This window comes from Coffea eugenioides, unplaced genomic scaffold (genome assembly GCF_003713205.1).
Source record: "Coffea eugenioides isolate CCC68of unplaced genomic scaffold, Ceug_1.0 ScVebR1_277;HRSCAF=924, whole genome shotgun sequence".
In the NCBI taxonomy this organism is placed as follows: Eukaryota; Viridiplantae; Streptophyta; class Magnoliopsida; order Gentianales; family Rubiaceae; genus Coffea; species Coffea eugenioides.
This window is the reverse complement of record NW_020863296.1, coordinates 1-22,381: the sequence shown is the minus strand read 5'-3', so window position 1 is coordinate 22,381 and position 22,381 is coordinate 1. Positions and strand designations below refer to the sequence as shown.

Here is a 22,381-nt window from a genome sequence, read left to right as displayed (position 1 = left end):
CTTATCGCTGAATTGTTAAGAGAAAGCGACAAATATCAAAGAATTAAGACCAAGTCTAAGTCAGAATTAGCTTACAAAAGGAGTTTAAAAAATGCAACAACACCACCATTGCAAGATTTGAAATTTTTAAGTCCAGCAATTTCTAACTTCGCTTAGTAGAAAAGGTAACGAGCATTAGCATAATGTCACAAAGCTTAAGTCTTTAACAGCTATGCTAAGTACAAGTGTAGAACTATAAACTCATCTAGTTGCTGGATTGTCAGTTATATCATTTTCCATGTACAATCGACGGATGAAAAAAGCTCACCATTATGTCACCTACAAAATCTGTGCCTCGAGGATTAATAGTTAAAAAAAAACCTGTGCCTTGAGAAGAATAATGCATAAATGAAAACTCATTGTCTACAAGAAAAAGTTTTGTATGATGAATTTTCTTCTTCTTCTTCTTTTCCATTTTCATTTTGGAACATCAACTTAGAATGTAGAAGCCCCAAGGCAGAAAGGATGGTAGCAATGGAATGCTGATAATCGAGGTATTGTATACATGATACATATACACTTTGCATATATATATATATATGTACACATGGTCCATAATTTATGTTCAGGATTGATACTGATACGTTAGCCCTATATCCCTCAAGTTTTCAATGAACGTTCTTGTGCTTTATTTTCGGGCAACCAAAGATTGGCTAGTAAAGGAAGATGGAGTACAATTTTTTAGATTTTTTTTTGAGTTCATCGAGTAATTGTTTACATCTCATAGCATTATTTTCTCATACCTATGATCTATTTCAGTTTCCCGGACTATTTACATCATCAGAAGCAAGACATATTTAATTCACTAGAGACTGCTTTTCGACTCAGACAGTTGTTGCCAAATGGAGGATGGCAAAGAAAGTTGTGTAGCTAAATTGAGATTTTACCACGTCCAATATTTGTATTTCACAAACTTGTGGAATTAAAAAAAAAGCCAACGATAACCATTTATAGCAGAAGATATATAGCGAGCTGTTCAAATAATTTGAACCATTCTTGTCGTGGAAGATCAAAGAAGGGGAAATATACGAAAAGAATAAGATGCTAGATAAGAAGTTTAGTAAGCATCACTTATCCACGGACACAATAAATAACATTAGCACCAGTACAAAATATTTTACCTACAAAAACATGAAATTTTCACCATAAAAATCCATAGAAATGCAATTTTTAACACTTAAACTCCTAAATGCATATTTTCACTAGAATCTTAGTTAATTAACTATAAAACTAATTAAAACACACCAAAACTAACTAATAAAATATACTAAAAACACGTAAACTATGCACTTATCAATTAGCACCAGTACAAAATTTGAATTGATCAAAAGCCAGCATATTTTCCTACTGTTTTAATAAGATATATTGATTTAGGATTATTATACGTTAATATGTGAAATCTTGTTGCAAGTGGGCTATACAGTGGCATAGGTTACCTCAAATTGTAGTGAGGATGTTGATAAATCATTTTCTTCTTCGATTCATGCATGAAAGAAACCAAGTTATCTCACCTAAAATATTTTATGTCTTGTAGAATGTCACTTGAGTACAGAAACAAACATTCGTTTGTGTAAAGTAAATAAAAAATAGTTTGGATAATGGATACCCATTGGCAATTGATAAAAGCGGGCTCAGGTGCTAGTTTATTGGAAAAGTATAGTTAATTTGGAAAAGCATCACAATTTTTTTCTTTTTTTATTTGCAAAAATATCTGACCTACTCCTACTCCTACTCTATTGGGAGGAGTTTAAAGAGGTTTGTGTGGGAGTTAGGAGCGTGAAGAACCAAACCAGACAAGCATACTGTTGCACTTTCTGAAGTTTTTGAAAACAAGAAGTACTATACTTCTTGTGTGATACACTAAACGGTTTTTGAGCTCCTGACCTAGTGCATAGGAGACTTTTAAAGGGTCTTTTCCAAACAATCGGAAAGTATCCCAATTCAGAGGTATAATAAATATGATGTATGCATTTACTTAATAATTTAGGTATGATTTGAATGTTTTAACGAGTGCCTAATGAAAAATTCAATAACCAATTGCTCTGTTTGATGACACAATTATGAAATATTAAGGCTGTAACATGAGATAGTTTTCGAACCTACACCCAAACTTGAAAATAAAGTGGCTGACTCTTAATTCTCATAAATTTATCGAACCGAAGGACAACATTGGGCTGAACCAATTTTGGAGCCTTGAGTCTATATAGAGACATTAAATCCCAATTTGTCACTCAAAGACACTTGAGCAGCTATATGACCTTTAACGGATGAAAGTACTCAAAGTTCTACTAATAACCAACAGCAACCATCTCTTCGACATGCCAAGACACATACTTACAAAATTTCTACTTGAATATTCAAAGAAATGACAAGATTTATTTGTTCAGTCAAAAGACTCTTTGGGATTTCGCTAATAACATTGACATTTGGCCACTCAAGCAACAAGTACTACTCAAGAATATCCGTACAACATATGAATAAGTCAGCTATTGTTGCTTTCTCATTACACAAACACGGGATTGAATTCTTTACAAAAATTAATTTAGATTCCACGTCATTAATTTTGGTGGAGATTAATTAATTTCTTAAGTGTTCTTTTCATTAATTCATAAGTCAGCTATTGTCATTTCAGGACTTTTTTTTTTCCTTCATTGGATAGGATATGATATCAGCTTAGGTTGAAATTAGGAATTCAGCCTGGCCATAACAATTTCAATAATTTCATAATGACCCATATCTACACGGAATATAAATGTGGGGAAGATTGCGTGTGTGTGTGTCTATATATATATATATATATATATATATATATGTATGTATAAAGAAAATGCAAAACCAACGTTATTAATAAGTTAGCCGGAAATCATACAGCAGCACAATTTATTTGACAAAGTCAGGGGAGAATTCCAAAAAGATTCAGTTAGATTGGTAGATTTAGCGTAGTTTGCTAAAGTATGTGTAATCTTACAAAATTTCTACTTGAGTATTCAAAGAAATGACAAGATTTATTTGTCCGTGAAATTAACTGGAAAATCAATCAAGTCTGGCATTAATTGATGGCGTCTCTTTCATTTGTTGGTGACTTGGTCATTGTCATTGGCAGCTTGTCCATCCCAAGTTGGGCCATTCAACGCAGATCAGCTTTACAGGGGTAGGTAAGGCTTTGTAGTGGGATTTAATTTCTTTTCTTGTTCAGTCAAAAGACTCATTGGGATTTTGTTAATAACATTGAGTTGTGGCCACTGAAGCAACAAGTACTACTCCAGAATATCCGTACAACATATGAAAGTCAGCAGTTGTTGTTTTCTCATTACACAGACACAGGAATATTGAATTCTTTACAAAAATTAGTTTAGACTTCACATCATTAATTTTGGTGGAGATTAATTAATTTCATAAGTGTTATTTTCATTAATTCATAAGTCACCTATTGTCATTTTCAGGATTTTTCTTTCCTTCATTGGATAGGATATGATATCAGCATAGGTTCAAATTAGGAATTCAGCCTGGCCATAACAATTTCAATAATTTCATAAAGTCCCACGTCTTAACGTAATATATATGTGGGGAAGATTGAGTAGTAATATCCATTGTTTTACGTTAAGACGTGGGACTTTATGAAATTATTGAAATTGTTATGGCCAGGCTGAATTCATATATATATATATATATATATATATATATATATATATGTACATGTATATGTATTTGTATATAGAAAACGTAAAACCAATGAGTTTGTTTGGATAGAAGGTTCTTTGATATATTTATTTGAAATAATTACTGTAACACTTTTTCTGATATAATATATGTTAGATAAAAAGGTGGTTGGAAATTGTGTTCATGATGTAAGTAGAAAAAATTTTGAACTTTTTTTTGCAAATATTCCTATCCAAACAAGTTGTTAATAAGTTAGCTGGAAATCATACAACACAATTTATTTGACAAAGTCGGGAGGAATTCCAAAGAGATTCAGCTAGATTGGAACATTTAGCGTAGTTTGCTAAATTATGTGCAACCTTATTTGCTTATCTAGGTATCCATTGAACATCAATATGAATTTTTTCTAACAAAACCAATCGGACATCTTCAAAGCTACCTATTGTTATGAGCTGAAATTCACTTGTGATTAGCATATTTTTAGTGAGTAATTTAGAATCAAAACTTTTTGGGGTCATTTAAGATGTTTCATCTTTTATTCCCAATATAGAAGTTTTTCCTGACCGCTTTTATTGCTTTGGTATTCATGCTTCTTTTAGCCTATACTTTTTTTTTTCCCGAAACGATAGAAGTTTTTATTTCTACTAATAGAGAAATTACACTATTCGAGCAAAGGCTCAAGTTTTTCTTTACAAAAGTGTACTGAGACACTGAGGATCGAAGAATTCCTCATCAAAATGTAAATGCATTGCCTGCTTACTCAGTTTATGACTGAGACAATTAATGCTATCATTAGCGGACTGAAAATCAAATGAGGATATCGTAAACATTAAGCTAAGATCTGTTATGTATTGTATGTGGGCTGCTAGTAGCATGTTGCATGAAACTTGACCGTTGAGAAGCTTGTAAACCTGAAGGCTTGGTGTCTGAAGTTTGATACTGAAGCAGCCACGTTCCTTAAGCTTGCAAAGTGCCAACCGTATAGCCACAAGGTTGTCCAGTACTGGTGATCCGGTGCTTCTTTCTTTCATCAGCCACACTGCACTTAGTTGATGCAATCTGTTTTCTGCCGTAATGCCGATTCCCTATGTTCAGACCCTCGAGATGCTGTCCCACATGTACATTAAATTTTGCAAAAGTTAATCATTGAATGTCATTATAGAGAAAAAATCAGAATCAATTAAAGTTAACTCCTAGGTATATTCACGATTTTGACCTTTTTGGTTTTTAAAAAAAATCTAAAATCTAGATGTAAAAGAAAATGAGAACAGCCCCTATAACAAAGTTAATATAACCTTTTAATTATAGAATAATTATACCTATTTATGGCTTTGATTAATTTTAATTTGTATTTCTTTAGCATGTGGTCGTATTTATTATTCCTTTACATTTTCACAATTTCCAATTTAAAAAAAATTTTACGCTTGGGAGACTTTAATAGTGGTGTGGTGGATTTAAAGGGGGCCCCTGCCCCCCCCCCCCCCCTAAAAACTCCTACAAACTCACTCTTTGAAAAATTATGAATTTTTATAATGTGTTACACTAGTTTTAAAATTACTTGTTGCCCTATTGATATCAAACAATGGAAAACAAATAAAGTACATGGTCTTCAGTTTTCTATTTAACTAAACAAAAGGAAGCTTTTTGAAAAATATACAATAAAAAGGTAAATAAAATAGTAGTAAAATAGTAAAATAACTGAGCAACTATTACTTTTATCCTCCCTCCATCCTTTTCTAGTGCCATGTTTTCACCTTTTGGATAATCCAAACAAAGAATCATCTTTTCAAAATCAACACAACTTCTTAAGCTATTCCATTTTACCATTTGAAAAAGATTACTTTTTGCGTGCCACTAGACTCATAGAATTTAAATGTGGGGACCATGTTTAAGGTTCATCCAAAATCATCACATTCAAACTTAATAATTACATTTTTTTTCTTAAAAAGTTTGAATTCCAAAAAACAAAAAATCTCAAATTATGGCTCATAGGGAGTGCAAGATTTTCATGGTCAATTTTTATATTTCAATTACTGTTTATTTTTTGTTTGTCATCGAGAATATTGGTTGTCCTTATGACTTTCTTTTTTTTTCATCAGACTTGTTTTTTAGCATCCAAATCTTTAGCAGATTGCCAGTTACATCATTTTCCATGTACAATCGACGGATGCAAAAGCTCACCATTATGTCACCTACAAAATCTGTGCCTCGAGGATTAATAGTTAAAAAAAAACTGTGCCTTGACAAGAATAATGCATAAAAGAAAGTTCATTGTCTACAAGAAAAAGTTTTGTATGATTAATTTTCTTCTTCTTCTTCTTTTCCATTTTTCATTTTGGTACATCAACTTAGAATGTAGAAGCCACAAGGTAGAAAGGATGGCAGCAATGGAATGCTGATAATCCAGGTATTGTATGCATGATATATATACACTTTGCATATATATATATATATATATACACGATGGTGTTTTGGTGAGGGTTTAGTAGATTTCTGGGTTGACAGATGGTTACAGGATGATCCTTTGTGTCAACTTTATTGTCGGCAGGACTCTCCTCAATTCCTTGTGGCAGAATTCTTTATTGGGGACAAAAGGAATGAGGCAAAACTTAGGCTTTGGTTACCGGAACCTATAGTGTTTCAAGTTTTACAGGTACAGTTTGATCCGTTTAAGAAGGACTCCATGGCATGGTCTTCTTTTGCTAATGGGCTTTTTTCCATTTCCACTGCTTGGGAGACTGTCAGGAAAAGGAAAAACATCTCTCTGGTCTCCGGGTTGATTTGGAACGCAATTGTCCCTATTAAATTGTCTTTCTTTGTGTGGAGGTTGCTTCATAATCTTTTGCCTTTGGAGGAGAATTGACAGCAGAAGGGATTCATGTTAGTATCCAGGTGTGTATGCTGTCAATCAAGTACTGAATCGGCACTTCATGTCTTCCTTGATGGCCCTGTAGCCGTTGCTATTTGGGGACCATTTTTTCAACGTTTTTGGTCTGAAAAAACTGAAATTCTCTTGTGTTTCGGCTTTGTTGCTTCACTGGTTTCTTTCGTTGCCCAAGCTTAACAGGAATCACATACGAGTTGCTCTTGCGATTATAATTCTTTGGTTTATTTGGAAAGGACGCAATGCAGCGAGGTTTAAGGGGTAAATCACTTAGCTGCTCAAGTCATCTGGGAGGTGGAGGTTTTCTTAAATCGACTTGGTACAACAAAGGTATTCAAAAATTCTTCTTTCCAAGGAGATACAGATGTTATATGGCCATCTTTAGCTCCTTCATCTACAATTTTGCATCGGCATGTTGCCGTATCTTGGGGTAGACCATCTCCGGATTCTCTAAAGCTTAATACAGATGCAAGTGTCGTGCAAAATGTGGCCGCTGGGGGTGGGCTGGTTAGGAATCATCAGGGGGACGTCTTGGCGGCAAAGAACCTTTCCCTTTTATTTGGTTTGATTTTTGGTGTACAAAAGGCATGTTTGGTTTTGCAGTGGAAGTCGATTCGGCGGTGTTGGTGAAGTTGATTCTATTGAATTCTCTGGCCAAATGGCCACTATGCAATACACTGCGTCATATCAGGAAAATAATATCTCAGGCTTCAGTTGGGATTTCGCATGTCTTCAGAGAGGCGAATGGTGCAGCGGATAAATTAGCTAGCTTGAAATTGGGGTTACAGCAAATTTTTAACTCAACACAAGTGATAAGTGCATAGTTTACATGTTTTTAGTATCTTTTGTTAGTTAGTTTTGGTGTGTTTTATTTAGTTTTATAGATAATTAACTAAGATTCTAGTGAAAATATGCATTTTATGGTTTAAAGTGTGAAAATTGCATTTCTATGGATTTTAATGGTAAAAACTTCATGTTTTTGTAGTTTTATGATTCAATCATCAAATGGAGTGATTTGAGAAGATATTTGGATGCTTGATAGTGGTTTAAAGTGATAAAAAGAGAATATGAAGTGCAAGAGAAGAAATGCAATCAAGAATAAAAGGAAGCAAGTTTTCACGGCTTTGACACATCTTCGTATTTTGGCTATATCTTGAGCTAAAATAATCGGATTGAGGAGATTCTTATACCATTTTGAAGCTAAGAGATAGATCCACATTTGGTATGAAGACATCAAAATCCAGTTCAGTCATTTTCATTGTCAAAATGTCGAAATACAGAAGTATATTTTCATAGTCAAAAGCTGAAACACAACCCTGACCAGCCGAGGGTATTTTAGTCATTTCTCTATCCACAAAGCTCCAAATTGGACGATTCTTGATGCATTGGAAAGCTAACTCAAATAAATACAACTTTCATGTATTGCACAAGAGTTAGTTCAGCTTCTAACATCGAGAAAATATCAGTTGAACTTGAAAAAAAATAGAGCAAGTAAATCCGTGTTTGGATCTGTACTAGATCCGTCCTCGGATAAACTTCTGCAATCAGAGGCTACATCCGAGGGGAGGATCCGAGCTCGGATCTCTATGTTACAGGCCTCGGATTACAGGCCTCGGATCCTAATGTGCAGTGAAGATAAAAAGAAGAAAAATGAGATCCGAGAGGAATTTTGAGCAATGCGACCTCGGATCTGGCCCTCGGATCACCAATTTCGGCCCTGCAACTTGTGCTCTATTCACACAAGCTTTTTGACCAATTTATCTGCAAGAAATCCGGCTGGAGCTGAGCAAGCAAGTATAGAGAATTCAAGAAGCATCTTTTGGTGATTCCAAAAGGCAATTTACATTAACTTTAACAACTCACTATGAGTTTGAATTCCTCTATAAATAGAAGCCTTGGAGAACATTTTCAGAATTTTAGAAGGCTAGAGAAACTCACCAAAAATGTAGCTTTCACTAGATTTTTCTTAGTTCATTAGTTAGAGTAGTATAGTATAGGTAATGTAGTTTTTCCTTTTTGTATTTGTAGTTAGATTTGGATGAAGATTGGAGGAGCAAAGATGGAGAGTTCACTACAAGAAATTTGGTTTTCAGTGACAAGCCATTTTTGTCACAACAAAATAAAAAGTCGTCACTGATAACTTTTATTGACAACTTTCTAGTTGTCACAGAGTCGTCACTGAAGGCCCGTCGGTAAAAGTATATAGTGACGACAATAAAAGTCGTCAGTGAATGGAACTGCTTTGTGACAACTGATGTCGTCAATAATTATTGTAATTTTAGTGATGACATGGTATCTTGTCAATGATGTACAACTAAATGTCGTCACTAAAAGTGATATGTAATTGTCATTGGTATAGACTAATTACTGATGACTTTTGTTGTCACTAAACACTTTTTAATTCTATGACCACAGATTGTTATTAATGAAAAATTCTGATTCAATGATAACTCTTTATCACCATGAAAATTGAAAATTTTCCTACAACAATTATATCTATAAATGGAAAAAAATGACAATGATTTATAATTAGCAAATGAATACATCCATTGCATTACGAAATGTCAAAATATCATATAAGCATTCAAATATCATAATGAAGTTCAACAACACCCTATAGATAGTTTGATAAGTGGTATTTGGCCTAAATTTCACATATAACTCGAGGTAGCTTTACAAAACAAATCCAAGTCCCAAATTTCAACACAGAGCCGCTTCAGCAACACTCAGCTCCTCCCCTCAACACTCGGCTCCTCCCCTCAAGTAAAAGATTTGTAAGGCAGTTTCCAGCAATGGCTCCTCAAGCTGACACCACAAAAAAGCTTGATACAAAGGCTTAGGCAGCCAAGGTTGCCAAATTTGTCAAATCTGGGACAACTTTTAAGAAGAAAGCCAAGAAGATCCGGACCAAAGTTACCTTCCATCGTCCTAAGACATTGAAAAAGGACGGGAACCCGAAGTACCCACGCATCAGTGCTCCTCCTAGGAATAAGTTGGACCATTATCAGATTCTCAAATATCCTTTGACTACTGAATCTGCCATGAAAAAGATTGAAGATAACAATACCATGGTATTCATAGTTGACATCCGTGCTGATAAGAAGAAAATCAAAGATGCAGTGAAGAAGATGTACGACATACAGACTAAGAAAGTGAACACTTTGATCAGGCCTGATGGAACAAAGAAAGCATATGTTCGGTTGACTCCAGACTACGATGCTTTGGATGTGGCAAACAAGATTGGAATAATATAAACGAATTTAGTCATTGTTTTGTTCCGATCAAAGATACTGTCTTTTAAGTGTGGCAATTTGCTAGGCCGTTTTGTTGTGAAAAAAAAAATACCAAATTTCAACACAAGGGGGAATTTTTAACATCAGACAAAATTTCACTAAACCTTGCCATTTCCCAATTTCACTATATCTCTTGTAGTTCGGTTGCTTAGCTAAAATTTGCAATCCAATAAGAACCTCAATAATTAAAGCTGGACATTCAAAATCAGCCCCCAAACAAAATCAAAATCAGCCCCAAACTAATGCACCAAATTAGCTCAAGAAATAAGTACTGCTATTAAACTTCAGCCTCAAAGGAATAATATAACAAGTTGATAAGGCAACAAGCACTACTATAACAAGTACTGATATAAGTACTGCTATGAACAATATAACCAGTTGATAAGACGATAAGCACAACACTAAAGGAAAAGCAACTTCAGTTCACTTGCTTAGCTAAAACATTCAAATAAACTAAACTAAACTAAACCAAAACAATCCAAACTAATGCACCACAGAGGATACAAGGTGTCAAGTATGATAACCAAAGTAATGTCGATCATGATATAAGGTGTCAAGTAGGAGCAATGTGTACCAACATAACTAGAATGTTTCTTTGCCATTTAAAAGCAAATAACAACTTTCTTGTTCTAGATCTCTGAAATTACTTTTGCTGTTTGTCATGGTGTATTAATTCCATAGAAAACCAGCACCCCTTAATATTGTATTCCAATCAAACTAGTGAGTTAGGCAAGTGGCGGGACATTGCAAAACATTCACAGTGAAATTTACTTCAAGAATGGCACCAAAAATGGGAACCATTCATGTGAAAAGAAAAGGTATTACCTCAAGGAATGCCTTCAAAACCCACATAAAAGTTAGTATTATTACTCCGTTAACAGAAAATCCAACCTACATCCAGCAAAAAGTTTGTGATTATACAGTATAAAATAATGCTATATGGAGAACAAACTACCATGTAAGACATGAAACTATCAATAATTAGCAATTAACTGTGGCAAGATGTACACTTCTCAATTTAGCATTATTCCAAGTAGAAGAGGCAAAGCCATATTAATTTGAAAAGGGACATATAGATAGCTGGGGGAGATGGAAAGCAGGTTTTATAGTGAATATTGGGCTAATAGATAATATGATAGCACTTAGCAGTACTCAAAAGGATAAAAATGGCTTGGAACTCTGGAGAAAGAAGAGTGATTCTGGACACGAATTGCAAGGCAGCTTTGGAACTAATACAAGGAGCAGGACAGGACTCACCACTATACAATCTAATATGTCAGATCAGGAATGTTTTAAGCAGGGATCGGGAATCCTGGCTACAACATGTTTGGAGAAAGAAGTAAGTGTGCAGACTAGCTAGCTAAAAGTAGTGTCAACAAAGAATCTGGGATGCAGATTATAACAGAACCGCCACAGGAACTTAGTGAATTGCGTGGTGCAAATATTTTAGGGGCTGCGACCCTATGTTTTGTTTCTGTTTAAGAGGTTTGACCTCTCCCTTGTAAACTTAACAAAAGGAACATACTAGGCAGAGAAGTAACTGCGGTCAACACATTTGCAAGCAAAACATTTTGGCCAAAGCACCTTTGCCCTTAAAAAATAGTGAAACATGTGAAATTCAGCACAAGTAAGGCTAACAAGTATATTCTGGAGAATCATGGACTCTCAAAACATACCATAAGAAGCTGTCCATGCTGTTCTAATAACATTCCTAGTTCATGAATTTTTACGGAGGAAGATCTTTTTTCACATCAAAACTAATTGATGAGTTTTGGTCCTCTTACCAAGCTCTTCCAAAGTGATACTAGTACAAGTCCTTAAGTAGACTTGAGATGCAGCCTTAGAACTCTATCACCAGATTTCTCAGTCACCAGATGCAACACCTTAGACTTGAGATGCAACCTTAGAGGTTTGTGTTCTAGAATGAATTTATAAGTTAGCAGAAAAAAAAAGTCTACAGTATCTCAACTTGCAGGACTACATCCATAGCTAATATACAGCTTTTAAGGCAAAGTACAAATGCAATGATTTGGAGCAACTTGTCCAGGTTTCTAAAAAAATAAATAAATGGAAACAAAGGAAATGAGAGTCGATTTGTGAGTGTGCACATTTACACAAAGATAGAGCACTTCCAACAGGAAAACATTAGGAAAGAGCTTGAAGTCTTGACAGACATATTTCAATCACCTCAATTCAAGAAACATTCAAGGCTGCTTTTGAACCAGACTAAGTGCATGGATCTAAACGAGTTGAATTTTGAAGTGAAAAAAATGTTGCTTTTGAAAAGCATTCAAATCTGTAGAATTTACTCTTACTACCTTAATTGTAATGCATTTAGCTCTACAAACAACACCACAATACTACCTTAATTGTAATGCATTTAGCTCTACAAACAACACCACAATGATGATTTGTAGACGCTTTAAGTAAAACTGAAAAGGGGACGCTTTGAACACATACCAGGAATTGCTGAAAAAGGGACGCTTTGCAGTTTAATGTGAAATTAAAACCAAAAAATAAAATAAACCAAGCGCTTGAAAATAGAATAACCAAGAATTTGATAAAATCTTAAAGAAACATACAATCTAAATTTTTTTAGAAAGCAAAATCCAACGGTTTCAGAGAATAATATATCAAACCCAATAAAGAACAAAATCTTCAAAATAAGAACATGCTGCTAATGTTCAATTAGACTAGTAACAATAAAGTTTATAAAAAGGGGGGGGGAGAATTTCCCTTAGTCACCGCCGGCTTGGTGCAGGTGTTCTTCTTGCGCTTCTTGGCGCCACCGTCGAGGTGGAGAACGAGGTGGAGGGCTGACTCCTTCTGGATATTGTAGTCGACTAGGGTGCGGCTGTCCTCGAGCTGCTTGCCAGTGAAGATGAGGTGCTGCTGGTCCGGGGGATGCCCTCCTTGTCCCGGGCAGAAATTTTTTTAAAAAACAAATTTGGGGAGAAATTGAAACAATTGATCATCTAAGTAGGGTAGAAAAGGTGATTGCTAATTAGGGTAAGAAACTTTGGGGAAACTAGACAAATGATAGAGAAGAAGAGAATTTACCCAAAACTTGAATGTTGGGAACACAAAATCGGGTCAATAAAAATTGGGGGAAATTGATTACTAAGCAAGAAGACAGAAACTTGCCTTTTTACAGCACATGCTCTGAGGAAATATATCAAAATCAGTAGCCCAATAAGGAGGAATGCTCGAGCATTAGTGAGAAAGAAATTGAGAGGGGTCGAAGTGAGAGAGAGACCGAGAGAGACAGTGAGAAGGCCAGCGAGTGAAAATGTGAGAATTAGAAGTGTATCAGACTTAGCCCAAAAGTGGTAGACTTGTACTCTTTCATTTTGAAATTTGCTTTTTAAAGAATGCCTCCACCAATTTTCAATTCCCGCTGTTTCTTTTTCATTTTGAACGAAAAATTTGATCCAATTTTTAGTTTTATCTTTTTATTTAGATTCTCAAAGAAAGGTTATTTTCTTTGTATTAAATTAAAAATTTTAATTAAGTATACTAGATCGGGAATCTACTTTCATATTATTTTAAGAAATAATTCATTATTTTTAAACATGGAAAAAGAAAAATCTTAATTATGTGTTAAGAACTTTCTATCAGTTTCTAGAAAATTTTGTTAGTTTTGTCTAATAGTACTATATTTTTTTTAGATGTCTTATATTGAAGAATCATGAATGTAAACTTGCACGAAACTATAGTATACGTATTGATTTGTAAGAAAAATATGTATTCGTTTTGACTTTTAGCAAATCAACATTAAATTTGAAGGAATTGCAGTAATTAGTAGTCCTGATTTCATTAATTAACTTATATAACACAACTAATTCCGCTTTTCATCAAAATGAATTTGTACTTAATGAGTTTCAACATTCGACCAATTAGATGTCAAGGAGTCATTGACAGTACCCAAAATTAATGTATTTGAATTTAGAGGCCTTGAGTTCTAATTGTAATAGTTTATATAGTTGTTCTAACTAAAAACTTTCATTAATTTTTTTCAGTTAAAAACTTATTGAGTAACTATGACTAGTTTAATAAATTATCAAATTTTAAAAAAATTAAATTAATATTTAAGTAACTATGACTAGTCTAATAAATCATCAAATTTTAAAAAAAATTAAATTAATATTGAGGCTCACAATTAATAAAGTCATAGTTAATAAATCATCAAATTTAAAAAAAATTAAATTAATATTGAGACTCACAATTAAATAAAGTCATAGTTAATAAATCATCAAATTTTAAAAAAAATTAAATTAATATTGAGGCTCACAATTAAATAAATGCATTAGAGATGTTCAAGTTAGTGATGATACTTATGTTGTCACTAACTACACTATAGTTTTACTGACAAAAATTGGCCGTCAATAAACATAAACAGTGACAACAATGAAAAGTTGTCAAAGAAAGTGGTAGAATTACTGACAACTTTTATCAAGTCTTCACTATCGCAAAACTCGCGCCTTCCAAGTCCCATGGCGCGAAGTAGTTTTGTGACGACAATTAAAGGTTGTCACTGAAAACTCAGTTGCTTTGAGTCAATTGTGACAACCTTCAAAGTCGTGACTAAACAACCTCATTTTGTGACGACTTTTTGTCGTCACAAAGAAATGTTGTCACTAATGACCTTTTTTCTTGTAGTGGTTAGAGCTCATGTGACAAAGGTGATTTCTCTCCTATCACTTTTTCTTTTGTATTTGAGTTCATGTTTATCTATAGTACAAGTTTGGATTTGTGTTTTTATATGTGTTTCTAAAGTTTATGCCTAGAGTTATGGTTGAACTTGCTATATCTTGTTAGTGATGTTTATTTGGTTATGTGATGATATTATTTGGCAAGGTTTGGTCCCTCTCTAGAATATTGTATTTTCCTCTTCCTTTTATAATAAAATTGGGGATGGTTTTTGTGGAAAATATATATATATATATATGCACATGGTCCAAATTTTATGCTCAGGATTGATACTGATACTTTAGCCCTATATCCCTCAAGTTTTCAATGCACGTTCTTGTGCTTTATTTTCTGCCAACCAAGACTAGCTTGTAAAGGAAGATGGAGTACAAGTTTTTAGATTTTTTTTTTGAGTTCATCGAGTAATTGTTTACATCTCATAGCATTATTTTCTCATACCTATGATCTATTTCAGTTTCCTGGACTATTTACATCATCAGAAGCAAGACATATTTAATTCACTACAGACTGCGTTTCGGCTTAGACAGTTGTTGCCAAAAGGAGGAAGCCAAGGAGGCTGGCAAATAAAGTTGCGTAGCTAAGTTGAGATTTTACCACGTCCAATATTTGTATTTCATAAACTTCTGGAATTAAAAAAAAAAAAAGCCAACGATAACCTGATACGTTGACATTTGAATCATTCTGCGGCATTTGTTTAATAATTCTTTCATCGGCTAACCTATTGCGTGCACTCTACGAATCTAATCCTAAGCAATTGAAGATAAAATATTGATAATATTGCTCTGTTTTGTAGACTCTTGAGAAGCATATCTGTTGATTCTTTCTTTCTCCAAAAATAAAAGATTCTTTCTGTCTTTCTTTCTTATTTTAAAACACATCATAAAATTTCATGAATGAAATTTGTATTAATGGATAAATTTACACAGATATAACAATCTGAAAACCAAGAGACATCGTATACTTGAAAAATTAATGAAATTTTCACTGTAAAATTTCAAGAATATCTATGAATCTCTCCACCCGGTGGAATACTATTCTTTTTTTTCCCGCCGGAATGCTGTTCATATGTACCAATTCTTGGATGGAGTAAATTGTTGTGAGAAGTTTGTAATTTCCCAACTTGGTCCATTCAACATAGATCAGCTTTACAGAGGTAGGTACGGCTTTGTAGTGGGATTTAATTTCTTTTCTTGTTCAGTCAAACGACTCTTTGGGATTTTGTTAATAACATTGACTTATGGCCACTCAAGCAACAAGTACTACTCAAGAATATCCGTACAACAAATGAATAAGCCAGCTATTGTTGTTTTCTCATTACACAAACACAGGATTGAATTCTTTACAAAAATTAATTTAGATTTCACACGTCATTAATTTTGGTGGAGATTAATTAATTTCATAAGTGTTCTTATCATTAATTCATAAGTCAGCTATTGTCATTTTCAGGATTTTTTTCCCTTCATTGGATAGGATATGATATCAGCTTAGGTTCAAATTAGGAATTCAGCCTGGCCATAACAATTTCAATAATTTCATAAAGTCCCACATCTACACGGAATATATATGTGGGGAAGATTGCGTGTGTGTGTGTGTGTGTATATATATATATATATAATGCAAAACCAACATCATTAATAAATTAGACGGAAATCATACAGCACAATTTATTTGACCAAGTCCAGGGGTAATTCCAAAAAGATTCAGTTAGATTGGTAGATTTAGCGCAGTTTGCTAAAGTATGTGTAACCTTATTTGCTTCTCTAGGAATCCATTGAACATCAACACGAATTTGTTCTAATAAAACCAATCGCACATCTTCAATGTTACCTATTGTTACGAGCTGATATTCACTTGAGATAAGCATATTTTTAGTGAGTAATTTAGAATCAAAACTTTATGGAGTCAGTTAAGATGTTTCATCTTTTATTCCCAATATAGAAATTTTTTCCGATCGCATTTTATTTGTTTGGTATTCATGCTTCTTTTAGCCTATTCTTGTTTGTTGTAAATTTTGCAAAAGTTGATCAGAGAATGTAATTATAGAGAAAAAAATCAGAATCAATTAATTAAAGTCCTAGGTATATTCTAGATTTTGACCTTTTTTGGTTTTTTAAAAAATTCTAAAATCTAGATGTAAAAGAAAATGAGAACGGCCCCTATAACCAAGATAATACAATCTTTTAATTACAGAATAATTATACCTATTTATGGCTTTGATTAATTTTAATTTTGTATTTATTTAGCATGTAGTCGTATTTATTATTCCTTTACATTTTCACAACTTCCAGTTTAAAAAAAATTACACTTGGGAACCTTTAATAGTGGTGGATTTAAAGTGGGGGCCCGTGCCCCACCAAAAACTCCTACAAACACACTCTTTGAAAAAATTATGAATTTTTATAATGTGTTCCACTAGTTTTAAAATTACTTGTTGCCCTATTGTTGTCAAACAATGGAAAACAAATAAAGTACATGGTCTTCGGTTTTCTATTTAACTAAACTAAAGGAAGCTAAGCCTGAGTCAATGGAAACTTTTAAAAAAATAGAAAGGAAAATAAAACGGTAAAATAACAAAATAACTCAGCAACTATTACTTTTATCCACCATCCATCCTTTTTTAGTGTCAGGTTTTCACCCTCTGGATATTCCAAAGAAAGAGTCATCTTTTCAAAATCAACACAACTTCATAAGCTATTCCATTTTACCATTTGAGAAAATTACTTTTTTTTTTTTTTGCATGCCACTAGGCTCAAAGAATTTAAATGTGAGGGCCCAATTTAAGGTTCGTCCAAAATCACCACATTCAAATTTAATAATTACATTTTTTTCTTAAAAGGTTGGACTTCCAAAAACAAAAAATTTCAAATTATGGCACATTGGGAGTGCAAGATTCTCATGGCCAATTTTTATATTTCAATTACTGTTTATTTTTTTGTTTGTCATCGAGAATATTGGTTGTCCTTACGACTTTCTTTTTTTTTTCTCATCAGACTTGTTTATTAGCATCCAATTCTTTAGCAGATTTTTTTGGTGTTTAATTATCAGAGTCCAAACATAATGATCACATGTACTCGTAAGATACTTCGACAGAGGTAGTCCATTTATATTTAAATGAATACAAGACAGATGGTAACAGAAACACATGAATACTGATTAAATACTGAGCAGTGATGTTTCAATGATAACACAGACATGACCGTACGTTATTGGCAACTGACTGACATAGGAACAACAACTATTGGCGGCACATACGCAATTCTAGTGAATTGTTGGCCTTTATTTCATTACAAAGTACGGTGCAAATTGTAGCAAATAGTAGGCTTTCAACAATTGTAGACACAGTAGCAAGCATAATGACGTTGATGACCCTGGCCAGTCCAAATACATTCTCCGGAGTAAGCATGTTCTTTAGATTTGCAATAACTGTAGCACCGGTTAGGGTAACATGTCCCTGAATAGTGCTCGGCAGGCCTCTTGCAAAATTTAGCTTCAGCCATTGGCATCTCTGCATGAAACAAAGCAAAAGAGAAAGCAAAATATGTAGAGTTAGTTCAAATATATGATGGATCGAGCCCGTCCATATAGGGGATAAGTGTTTGTTAATATTATAGGGTATGGTTTCTCTATGTCATTTTTTGTGTCAATCTCTATCTCATTTTCTATTTTTATGCCACATGTATTGTTACTTGCAACACTACACATGTATACTTGAGAGAAATTAAAAAATGCGGGAGAAAATTCAAGAGTAGAATATAGGGCTAAACTTTGAACAAAAACATTTATTGAAAAGCATGTGGCGCATATGTAATACAAATTAATTGGTAAAATTTTGATTGTGAGTGTACGTATACATGATATATACGTATAACTATTCTAATTCGTTGCTAGTGACAACCATTTCTGTTTGAGAGGTAGAGACAAATAATTAAAACTTTGGGAATGTACAAATATACGCCATTCTGTGCATGTGTTCACCATTTAAGACTATAGAAGTGTAAACTCTCTCACTAAAGACTAGCTACAACTTACTATTTTGTACGAGGAGGAGGAAGCAGATGAGCAGGGCAAAGAAGGTTGCGTAGCTAAATTGAGATTTAGCCATCTCCGATATCTTATGTTAGTTATGCTTGTGAGAAAACAAGTAAATGATGATAGCTATTTATAGCAAGAGATGGTGCAATTTTCCAAAACCTAATCGGTAGTTGTGTTGAAACTTCTTATCGCTGAATTGTTAAGAGAAAGCGACAAATATCAAAGAATTAAGACCAAGTCTAAGTCAGAATTAGCTTACAAAAGGAGTTTAAAAAATGCAACAACACCACCATTGCAAGATTTGAAATTTTTAAGTCCAGCAATTTCTAACTTCGCTTAGTAGAAAAGGTAACGAGCATTAGCATAATGTCACAAAGCTTAAGTCTTTAACAGCTATGCTAAGTACAAGTGTAGAACTATAAACTCATCTAGTTGCTGGATTGTCAGTTATATCATTTTCCATGTACAATCGACGGATGAAAAAAGCTCACCATTATGTCACCTACAAAATCTGTGCCTCGAGGATTAATAGTTAAAAAAAAACCTGTGCCTTGAGAAGAATAATGCATAAATGAAAACTCATTGTCTACAAGAAAAAGTTTTGTATGATGAATTTTCTTCTTCTTCTTCTTTTCCATTTTCATTTTGGAACATCAACTTAGAATGTAGAAGCCCCAAGGCAGAAAGGATGGTAGCAATGGAATGCTGATAATCGAGGTATTGTATACATGATACATATACACTTTGCATATATATATATATATGTACACATGGTCCATAATTTATGTTCAGGATTGATACTGATACGTTAGCCCTATATCCCTCAAGTTTTCAATGAACGTTCTTGTGCTTTATTTTCGGGCAACCAAAGATTGGCTAGTAAAGGAAGATGGAGTACAATTTTTTAGATTTTTTTTTGAGTTCATCGAGTAATTGTTTACATCTCATAGCATTATTTTCTCATACCTATGATCTATTTCAGTTTCCCGGACTATTTACATCATCAGAAGCAAGACATATTTAATTCACTAGAGACTGCTTTTCGACTCAGACAGTTGTTGCCAAATGGAGGATGGCAAAGAAAGTTGTGTAGCTAAATTGAGATTTTACCACGTCCAATATTTGTATTTCACAAACTTGTGGAATTAAAAAAAAAGCCAACGATAACCATTTATAGCAGAAGATATATAGCGAGCTGTTCAAATAATTTGAACCATTCTTGTCGTGGAAGATCAAAGAAGGGGAAATATACGAAAAGAATAAGATGCTAGATAAGAAGTTTAGTAAGCATCACTTATCCACGGACACAATAAATAACATTAGCACCAGTACAAAATATTTTACCTACAAAAACATGAAATTTTCACCATAAAAATCCATAGAAATGCAATTTTTAACACTTAAACTCCTAAATGCATATTTTCACTAGAATCTTAGTTAATTAACTATAAAACTAATTAAAACACACCAAAACTAACTAATAAAATATACTAAAAACACGTAAACTATGCACTTATCAATTAGCACCAGTACAAAATTTGAATTGATCAAAAGCCAGCATATTTTCCTACTGTTTTAATAAGATATATTGATTTAGGATTATTATACGTTAATATGTGAAATCTTGTTGCAAGTGGGCTATACAGTGGCATAGGTTACCTCAAATTGTAGTGAGGATGTTGATAAATCATTTTCTTCTTCGATTCATGCATGAAAGAAACCAAGTTATCTCACCTAAAATATTTTATGTCTTGTAGAATGTCACTTGAGTACAGAAACAAACATTCGTTTGTGTAAAGTAAATAAAAAATAGTTTGGATAATGGATACCCATTGGCAATTGATAAAAGCGGGCTCAGGTGCTAGTTTATTGGAAAAGTATAGTTAATTTGGAAAAGCATCACAATTTTTTTCTTTTTTTATTTGCAAAAATATCTGACCTACTCCTACTCCTACTCTATTGGGAGGAGTTTAAAGAGGTTTGTGTGGGAGTTAGGAGCGTGAAGAACCAAACCAGACAAGCATACTATTGCACTTCTGAAGTTTTTGAAAACAAGAAGTACTATACTTCTTGTGTGATACACTAAACGGTTTTTGAGCTCCTGACCTAGTGCATAGGAGACTTTTAAAGGGTCTTTTCCAAACAATCGGAAAGTATCCCAATTCAGAGGTATAATAAATATGATGTATGCATTTACTTAATAATTTAGGTATGATTTGAATGTTTTAACGAGTGCATAATGAAAAATTCAATAACCAATTGCTTTGTTTGATGACACAATTATGAAATATTAAGGCTGTAACATGAGATAGTTTTCGAACCTACACCCAAACTTGAAAATAAAGTGGCTGACTTTTAATTCTCATAAATTTATCGAACCGAAGGACAACATTGGGCTGAACCAATTTTGGAGCCTTGAGTCTATATAGAGACATTAAATCCCAATTTGTCACTCAAAGACACTTGAGCAGCTATATGACCTTTAACGGATGAAAGTACTTAAAGTTCTACTAATAACCAACAGCAACCATCTCTTCGACATGCCAAGACACATACTTACAAAATTTCTACTTGAATATTCAAAGAAATGACAAGATTTATTTGTTCAGTCAAAAGACTCTTTGGGATTTCGCTAATAACATTGACATTTGGCCACTCAAGCAACAAGTACTACTCAAGAATATCCGTACAACATATGAATAAGTCAGCTATTGTTGCTTTCTCATTACACAAACACGGGATTGAATTCTTTACAAAAATTAATTTAGATTCCACGTCATTAATTTTGGTGGAGATTAATTAATTTCTTAAGTGTTCTTTTCATTAATTCATAAGTCAGCTATTGTCATTTCAGGACTTTTTTTTTTCCTTCATTGGATAGGATATGATATCAGCTTAGGTTGAAATTAGGAATTCAGCCTGGCCATAACAATTTCAATAATTTCATAATGACCCATATCTACACGGAATATAAATGTGGGGAAGATTGCGTGTGTGTGTGTCTATATATATATATATATATATATATATATATGTATGTATAAAGAAAATGCAAAACCAACGTTATTAATAAGTTAGCCGGAAATCATACAGCAGCACAATTTATTTGACAAAGTCAGGGGAGAATTCCAAAAAGATTCAGTTAGATTGGTAGATTTAGCGTAGTTTGCTAAAGTATGTGTAATCTTACAAAATTTCTACTTGAGTATTCAAAGAAATGACAAGATTTATTTGTCCGTGAAATTAACTGGAAAATCAATCAAGTCTGGCATTAATTGATGGCGTCTCTTTCATTTGTTGGTGACTTGGTCATTGTCATTGGCAGCTTGTCCATCCCAAGTTGGGCCATTCAACGCAGATCAGCTTTACAGGGGTAGGTAAGGCTTTGTAGTGGGATTTAATTTCTTTTCTTGTTCAGTCAAAAGACTCATTGGGATTTTGTTAATAACATTGAGTTGTGGCCACTGAAGCAACAAGTACTACTCCAGAATATCCGTACAACATATGAAAGTCAGCAGTTGTTGTTTTCTCATTACACAGACACAGGAATATTGAATTCTTTACAAAAATTAGTTTAGACTTCACATCATTAATTTTGGTGGAGATTAATTAATTTCATAAGTGTTATTTTCATTAATTCATAAGTCACCTATTGTCATTTTCAGGATTTTTCTTTCCTTCATTGGATAGGATATGATATCAGCATAGGTTCAAATTAGGAATTCAGCCTGGCCATAACAATTTCAATAATTTCATAAAGTCC

The 22,381-nt window shown here is 33.5% G+C and overlaps 1 pseudogene; it reads left to right on the top strand.

The window, feature by feature from the left end:
- The first annotated feature begins 9,360 nt into the window (after window positions 1-9,360).
- LOC113757144 lies at window positions 9,361-9,837 on the top strand (annotated as a pseudogene).
- The last annotated feature ends 12,544 nt before the right edge of the window (window positions 9,838-22,381 follow it).